Source organism: Lethenteron reissneri, chromosome 18 (genome assembly GCF_015708825.2).
Source record: "Lethenteron reissneri isolate LAM-NWPU_2019-01 chromosome 18, ASM1570882v1, whole genome shotgun sequence".
Lineage (NCBI taxonomy): Eukaryota > Metazoa > Chordata > Hyperoartia > Petromyzontiformes > Petromyzontidae > Lethenteron > Lethenteron reissneri.
In genome coordinates this window covers 7,953,291-7,962,415 of record NC_083796.1, presented here as the reverse complement: position 1 = coordinate 7,962,415, position 9,125 = coordinate 7,953,291, and the positions used below count along the sequence as shown (strand labels likewise).

At 44.4% G+C, this 9,125-nt stretch overlaps 1 protein-coding gene across 5 annotated transcripts in view; it reads left to right on the top strand.

Annotated features, from left to right (window-relative positions):
* Positions 1-806: 806 nt before the first annotated feature.
* The window catches only part of ACSBG2 (acyl-CoA synthetase bubblegum family member 2), a 34,270-nt gene continuing 25,951 nt past the window's right edge, over positions 807-9,125 (top strand). The window contains exons 1-2 of one of the 5 annotated variants that reach the window (XM_061553678.1): positions 3,044-3,325; positions 4,957-5,016. The gene's annotated coding sequence lies outside the window, so the exon portion shown is untranslated. Of the gene's footprint in view, positions 943-3,043; positions 3,326-4,953; positions 5,017-9,125 lie in introns of those variants that run through there. The other 4 variants (XM_061553676.1, XM_061553675.1, XM_061553677.1 and 1 more) reach the window with 4 other exon arrangements.

Sequence of the window (9,125 nt, the reverse complement as noted above, 5' to 3'; positions counted from 1 at the left end):
ACCTCTTATCATTTGAACCCACTTTAATTCCGATTTTGCTATCGTCGTCATTTCACGAAGCCGCTTTTCAAGTTACCTGGACAGCAGAGGGCAGCATCTCGCCCCTTGCACAAATCCGCGTCCGTCCAGAAGGAGAGAACCCGACTGAAATGTTGGTCGCATGACGAGTCAAAGGGATGTTGCCCAAAACATTCTCAGAACTGGAACTTGGTCCATTAAATACGGAACCACATTCAATGTATTTTTTTATGCGTGTCGATACTTGAAAACCCGGTTTAATCGCAGGTGTCTACCTGCATTTAAAACCACATCAGCGGTGCCAGCTCTCCTTTATACGCGACAACATTTAAGCACTTTTATTCCTGACACACGCGCACACTCGATAATCTGTAATTCAAGATCATAATTTCTATCAAGCCACGGAGTATCTCATTGGCTTGATAGAAATGTTGAACGAAAACTAGGCATCTTGAAAATTGATGTTGCTTACACAGTTGAAAGACAAACTACAATTAAAGTTGGTGCTTCGATGGGCTTCTACAAATGATTTACGGGTTATTAAAAAATATCGGGGATTTTGAAATTTGAGAGGTAACGAAGATTTCTGTTTTGGTCGCGTGCAGTTGCCAAGCCTCGAATGCAGACGGGTTTTTGTTCTAATAGGGATAAAAAAAATGCACTGCACCGAGAGCAAACAGAATAGGACCACCAATCCCGCACCTGCGGGGTTAGTACGCTCTAAACTCTAAAGTCTCGTCTCCGCGGCATTAAACATTAACTTTTACGATGGTTTTGTGCCGAGTCCAAATTGCTGGGCCCTCTCCACTAGGCAGGGCACTTTAACCCGGCCTCCCTCCAGCGCCCAGTCACTCTGCACGGCGCTGGCAGCTGATCGCAACAGCGCTTCTCTGTCCAGGTGTGAGTGCATCAGGTGAGATACAGGTGCGTGTCATCGCACAGGTGTGCGGTTGTGTGCTGGATCGACCAGGTGTGTGGTTGTGTTGGATCGACCAGGTGTGTGGAGGGGGAACGGTGGCGCACTACGAAGCCGGCGATCCCAGTTCGATTTTGGCTCACGGCCAACACCAGTGACGATTATCTGATCCGGTCCTGGGCATCCCCTAGGTCGACTCGGCCTCAAATGAGTACTTGGTGCGGTGTGTAATCATCGCCACTAGGGAGACAAAGGCGGCCAGGCGTGGTCTTGGCCACCCACCCCCTTCGTGTGCTGTACCGTCCTTCATAGGTGCCCTTGAAACAGCGCTTGCCCCAAAAGTATGTGAAGGGCTCTCCGATGGATCGTTGTCTTTGCCTTGGTATGAGTCGTATGTGTGAGATGATCAGGCGGGTAGGTGTGTGTGTTAAATCACAAAGGTGGTGTGTGTGGTGTGTCTGCTATCACACATACTGTACTACCGTTGCGTAATCGCATAGGTGTGTGCATGTGGTAATACGCGTGCGTGGAAAACCTGAATAGCCGCTGTGTGTGTGTGAAGGTGTGGTGTGGAGCGGTGGTGCAGCGATTAGCGCGCTGCGCTAAAGAACCCGGCAGAGACCAGAGTTCGATTCCCGTTCACGGCCAACACCAGTCACGATTATCTGAACCGGTCCTGGGGCTCTCCCCTAGGTCGACTTGGCATCAAATGAGTGTAAACATCGCCACTTGGGGGAGACGAAGGTGACCGGGCGTGGTTGCTGACCACCCACCCCCTCGTGTGCCGTGCCGGCCTTAATAGGTGCTCGCTAACAGCACTTACCCCAAAAATTTAAGAATGCACGGGGGGATCTTTGTTGGCCTTCAAAGGCGCTGACTAACAGCAGTAGCCCCAACAATCTGTTAAGACTATAGGGAGATCTTGTCTTTGATATGTGTAAAAGTTGCGACATCGTCATGCTATTCAAATCGGTTTTTTTCCCCGCTCATTGTGATTTAGAGTGATATTTCAACGTCTCGCTGGCATTCTTCAGAGGTCAATTCCCAGACTGTTTTAATTGGGATCCGAACCCGTCTTTGGCATCCCTGAAGTCATCTCGGCCTAGCAAGAGTTCCTTGAGCTGTGTGCTCATTATTAGAGTTGGGGAGACTAAGGTGGGCCGTGCGTGCTTGATATTGGCTCCACCATTGCCGAGCAAGATCGAACTTCTAATGTGCGCTCACTAAAAACAACATTGTTAGTTGTTGCTTCCCTTTCCCATACTTTGCACACTCTTCGGCGTTCAAACTTTCTTACCTGCCCCGCCTGGACATCTGGGGGAGAAAAAAGAGCTTTATGGCTCATCGGATTTCTTCCCAGGATGAAATTAGAGATTTACTGATTCTGAACTCTGCCTGTGTAGATGCTATATACCGTCAGTTGCAATGCTTCGATGGGTGATCGACTCCACCTTAAATGAGTACCTGGTGCAGTGTGTGAACAACAACACCTGGGGAAACAAAGACGGCCGGCCGTGGTGTTGGCCACCCCACACACATCCTTAATATGCAGTGCCGGAACCTTTTTAATAGGTGCTCGCTAACAAAAACGCTTTCCCAAAAAGTCTGTCAAAGATATATTTGTTTACATAAATGCATTGTTTTCACACTTAATGTATGAATTGGCATTAATTTGTACGAGTGAAAATACTCTTTAACGTGCAGTACTCGTTAATGCCACTGATACACATCCAGTACTTTACATAGAATTCTACCTAGCTACCAGATATAATTGCGAACTAATATTTATCACGAAGCTTAGAAAGCGCTTAAGAGGTTGGGTGTAAGCAGATTTATCACGAGCTTATGTTGTAAATTCAAAACAAATTAATTTAATTGCCGGTTTCGACAGGGAACCTGTTGCAAAAGCAATGGGGTTTTTTTTAGAGCCAAATGGCTCACAGGGCTATACCAAATAAATGAAATGAAAAACTTAAAATGCTGTTGCAATGGCTAGAGTCTCTATTTACACGCAGTTTTGTGGGTGGTGACTGCACGTCCTCACTCATTCGCGCACGTGCCACGGCCTGAATAAATACAAGCCGCGTGCGCTGCTGGGAGCACATTTATACTTGAAACTTTGCTTACTGCCAGGTCTTCTTACGAGAGTCTTCCTTTGTTGTTGGTGGGCTTGATGATTTTTTTTCTCTACATTATCGTGTGCCTATTATAGCACGATGTTTTCTGCTATGAACATCGGCTGCCCAAAGAGCTCGTGCCATTGGGACATTTATGTATTCTAAATTATTTTAGACGTCTTCAAAACCTGTGGAGTTGCATTTTGAACTTGTCGTATTTTGGTTCCTCGGGGTTTTTCTTTTTGACTGCTTCGGTGCAACTGGAGAAATTAAGGTAATGATTTAATACTGGACTGTTATCTGCTGTTCTATTTCAGTATTGCCATTTACATTGTGTTTTTTTGTTAAAACCAAAAAAGATTAATGAATACTGATATTTTAACAGGTACAAGAACGGTCTTATTTTGGATGTTTGGCAATTTCCATTCATAAATTAAATTCCAATGCTTTTATCCATCTTTACTGAACACAAACACTTTATTCTACAGCGTTGCATTCTGTCCGTTCGGAAACGGCATGAAGTATTGTCGTGTACAGTATGTCCTTGGGTAAATTCCATAAGTCAACGTTTTCTCAATGCAGTTATGTACGTAGAGTCGTGGTTTTACAGCACATGTACATATGTCGACTGTGGTGGTAGTCGTAGATGGTGGTACGTTTGTCAGTGTAAATGTGTCGATTTGTTGACATGCTTACAACCCAGAGTTTCTCACACGGGTCTTTTCCCTGCTAGACAATCATCTTTTTATGTCATGGTCTGTACATCATTTTTTTGTTGGAATATTAAATTGTGTATAGAGACTATGCAATTTTCTTACCTCCATACACACATTAATGTAATTTTCCAAATGTCCAAAAGCAAGCGACTAACCTGAAACACTTACAAATAAATGACAAATCTTACTGGATTAACTTAAGTCACATACACTGGCAATTACGAAACTTCAGATCTGTTAAAGATTTAGTTAAATCATGACAAAAAGTATGCCTACCGATTTATAGAGTTTGCCATGTGGTACAGTGCGTGTAAAACGTGCAGTTATTATTTTGACTTTGTGAAGCAGGCGACCCTTGCCTTGTAATTGTAAAGAGTTTGACGGCTATAGGTATCGAGTGACACATGGTTGTGAAGGTGGGGAATTTCACACAGGTGTAGAATGAGTAATGTGCCTGTGGCATTGGGTGCTTGTTTGAATGCGAGGGCGGTATGTGGTTGTGAGCATTCATAGTCTACATAAAAGTGTTACATAATGAAGCAAGACAATCTTATGAGCTTCGTAACAGTGCCAAATGACAAGCAAGTAGGAAATTGATGTTGGTCAATTTTAGAGTTTCCTTATAACAGTGACCTACACGGGGTACACTTGTGTTGCTGTTGAAGTGAAACCATAGATACCATAACATGTTGTTTTTATTTTTTACTCAAACTAAAGAGAAAGGAATGTCGACAATTTGGTCAACCTGCCTTATTTTACCCCCAAAAAACCCTTTGTTTTTATTAACCAGTTTCGCTTTGAAATGAATGACTTTGGTTTGCTACAGGTTCTGATTTTTTAACAGTCAGATTTTTCTCATGATAATCACGAGTCAGAATACTGGACATGGTTATAACTGGTCATTTGGTCGATTTCCCTTTTCTAAAAAGAAGAGGCTTGTCTTAACAGGACCCTCACCTCATTAAATAAAGTCCAGACGATAACTATCATCTCTCCACTCTTGGGAAAACTGATCCACCTGGCCAGCAGTGCCATAATCCCCAAAGAGAGAACATTTCCACTGTGGCTCGGGACCGGCAACACGGATTAGCTCTGTACACAACGCTCGGTGAACAATTGACTTTTGAGATGAACACCTCCTTGCTTGGCGAATAAATTCAATAATTGGAATTATTTTTTGTGAAAGCAGGTGGAGCGTGAGAGACGAAGAGACGCACAATATCGGTGTCCGTGCTCCAAGCCAGTGGCGGTGCGTGCCCAGTGTTCTTAACTCATTTTTGCCGATAAGACATCATGAGTGGTGAGGGCCCACCACACCGCCCTCCCTGGGAGTGTTTTCACATTTGTGTATTATCGGGGCACCGCACGTCCGCGGGCGCACTAAAGGCCACTAGGGGCGGCCTTGCGATGAAGACCATTGTGCTATATTCTTCGGGTCTTTCGGTAAAGTCACGTAGATAGAACAATAGAATAATATAAATAATAAATGAAAATAAAGTGGCTTTAAATAAATAATAAAAATATCACGACGTTTCGATCGCAACACAAGAAAAATTTTTTTCCCATGATGACGATTGCTTGTTGCGATCAAAACGTGATATTTGTATTATTTTTTACACTTTACTTTTTAATATTTTATTGTTCTATCTACGTGACTTTACCGAAAGGCCCAAAGAATATGAATTCCTGCAGTCACGAAAGCTTTAAGTCAAGATGTAACATTGTGCTAGCGCATTTGAGGAGCCTTATTTTTGTAGAGGTGGGGGGGGCAGGGAGGGCCTTTTCAGTTTTATAAAATTCTCGTGACGTGACAGAAGGGAGATGGAGACTAGAGATAGATTTAATGAGATAAGAAAATATTACATTAAAAACGTGTGGCGAGAGAAGGTTAGGATAAGATGGATGGAGAGAGCTCATTTTGAGTTTCGATGTTAATTAGTTATGCTTGTAACGATTTAAAGCTGGGTGCGGCTTGTATTGAAATATTACATGGATAATTTTTAGATTACATAACCATGCAGCAGTCTCTGCTGCAAACTTGTTTTTTGCAAATATTGATTATTAGTTGATATCGTTGGGGGTTTTCCTCGTAATGTATCACTATTTTAACGTATACGAATCGTACGGGCAATATGTAGATCAAGCATATACAAATACAATCAATGATAACTAATATACAGGCACTGGGATTGAGTCGTATAGACCAGTGAAGGTAGGTTAGTAAAGTATTTATTCAATCTGGGCCGTGTACCAAAAACCCATCAGTTTGCAATTCACTTTGCGCTAATTAGACGGCCCATTAATCAAATGCATTAAGTGCTGAATGTCCATGAATGAATGTATGGACGAATGCATTTAAACGCACTCAGGTCTCCCCACACCCCTCTTTGTGAGCCCTAGGGGGTCACATCGCACGTGGCGGAGAGTGTGCCGGTGTGTGTGTGTGAGACCACCCTAAGTCATCATTACACAACGCGTTGCATTGCCTCGAGACACGCCCGTGCAAGGGTCCATCCTCGCGTGAGCCCATTCAATACAGCATCAATGTGGGCCCAACGACGGGAATCGGGGGGGGAGGGCCCACTTCACCCGTACGATTGTCATCGTGATTATTCAGGCTGCTGCTGATGCTGCTGCTGCTGCATCTCCTCTGTATCCTTGGCGACAGTCGCCGTGGGAACGGTGCGCACCGAAATTGTGGGTCCAGGGATTGTTTTTTCTGGCGTGTTGACCCGTTTGATGGCGACCCGGGAGCCACACTGAATTTTGCTGCTTGGCGTTTATCCATCGGTCAGCTGTTCTGCTGTTGAGTGGATTTTAAAGGTTCTGTGATTATTTTTTTAAACCAGGGGGGGGAGGAGGATGATGTACAGCCAGTGGCATATCGTAAACTTCCTCGCCTACGGTGTTGAAAATTGCAAGCAAGCAACGTGTAAAACGACTGCATCCCGTTGGAAATCTTGTCGCGCCCATCTTTCCCTGGCAATAAAAAAGAATATTTTTAATGATTTGACTCTGCTATATTTACACGAGCTAAATCCACAGTAGGCAGGCGTGTGACACTGCACACACACTGCACTAGGAACCCGGTAATATGTTGAACGTCTTTCGCACCGTACGTAGCCACCTGTGCTAATGGGAGGCTCTCCACACATGCTGGCTGACAGCTATTGCCAGTGGCGCGTGTCTCTTCATTATCCTGCAAATGCCTGCATGGTTGACGTTGTGGTCAAATGGCTTCAATGACCACGATGGGCCGATGACGTTCATGCATTTGCTAAATGGAAATGTTGCGAAGTAATTTGCCTAAGAAATGCACGCACTTCCATGTACTGTATTGAATTAATGTTCTCTGCATGCGTTGTGTTGCGAATGTAATATGTGCAGTTGTGTAAAACGATGGTAAAGCCAATCCCAGGGTGGACGCTAATTTACGAATGGCCTGAAATTGATATGGGATCGTATCGTCGGTACACACGCCACTACCAAATACGCCCACAAACACCACATTTACATCACGCACCTATTTCTATTTTTGATGTGCATTGTTGATAATAGGGTCTGTATAATATTATAATTATCTATGTCAATATACTTACTAGATGTGCCAAGGCCTTCCTTCCCCACCTTTTCGGCCATGGGGTTATTTGACCATATTTCACCAAAGTGGTGCGTTGGCGGGGCTGTTATCACTCGCTGCTGATTTTCATTCAGGGTTTGTGTTTTTGGCCGGAATTTCGCAGGAGGCAGGGTTCGATTTAACTTGTTTTTAAACCAGGTGAGAACTCCTGTGAAACCAGGATACAGTAGTTCTCAATTTTCAACAGCGACCTTGGCTCACCAAAATGACCAAAAGCAAAGCAATTAAAAGCGCGTAACGACGAATCAAATCGATATCGGTGGAGGAAGAGACATCAATGTAGCGCAAGAAAATGGAAAGTGATTTTTTAAAAGGCGTGTGATATAGTTACAGTATACATTAGCCACAGAGCAGTGGCGCTAACCACTGCGCCACCGCTCCACACGCGTGCATTGTAAGCGAAATTGTTTTGAATACAGACGGTGTTTGTCCTGTCCATGGGTTGTGTGTAGAAGAGACACCCCCATGGGTGTTGTGTGTGTGTGTGGGGGTTGGGGCTTGGGTTACTCTCGGACACTGCTGGAGGAGGAGTGGGGGGGGGGGTCAAGGGTGGAGTCCGTGGTGGTGTGTGGGGTGTGTGTCGCCCTATGATTGGCCCACACGCTTATTTATAAAGCCACGTTCTTTTTTTTTTCGCAAACAACATTGACGACACGGTTTCCGGGTGCTATTGCAGGTCAGGACGCGATGAGCCCCTCCCTCCTAACGTGGAGGCAATGTGGCTGTTCCTGAGTAAAATGGCAATAAATGTCGCTTAATCGGAAAATACTGTATTTTAAGTTACTAATTTAAAGCGAATATTCACCATTTTTTTAAAGATGTTGGCTTTAGTTTACACTGGTTATTTGATTTTATACTGAGACAGTGGGTTACATACAGTATGCTTTAAAGCAATTCGCAGTGACCTTCAGCTGATATATTTACAAGATCATGATTTCACAACGAAATACACTAGACTTGTGACTTTAACATGCTAAATGTTCTCATTAGGCCCTCGTCGGAGTTGTTGATTACAATTAATACTTGAATTGTTGCTCGCCTTCCCGAATGGGGGAAAAAAAACCTTTAATCGTTTTACCAATGTAACTTGTCTGATACCTAATAGTGTCAATGTCAAATTCTGGTGGAGGTTTTCTCTCGCTCATCGTCCACGCTTTCCCAGGATCGCCCCCACTGATGTCCTCTTCCCCCCCATACCAAGATAGACTGACTATTGTATGTAGGATGTGTAGGTATATATGCCTACAAAATATATATTAGTTGGGGGGGTGTCACCAATTGTTGTAAACTTGTTGGATCAACTTTTTTAACCCCCACATCTTGGCGGGGGGTCCACTTTCTATAACTTTTTGATTCAAGCTCATAATTTAGTTGACGGACAGACGCAACTCCGGGCTTTTAGAATAGATTCTAACCCCCCAACCAATGCCTACGACATCTTTATCGTAATGGAAGAGAAGGACGAGGGGGGGGGGGGCCCAACGTGCAGATCACCCCCCGTCACGGAACACGTGGAGGGGGAGAACACGTGGACGGGAGAACACGTTGTTGCGTCTTTGTTTTTAGTTTTACCACGTTGTCTTTTGTTTTTAGTTTTACCACGTTGTCCTGTCCCGTGACGGCCAGCCAGCCTTAAATCAGGGTGCTTGTAGTGGATGGGGTAAGGGGGGGGGGGAGGCTGTTGTCAGCAGTGAGTTCGTCCTGAGCGGTGGTGTGGT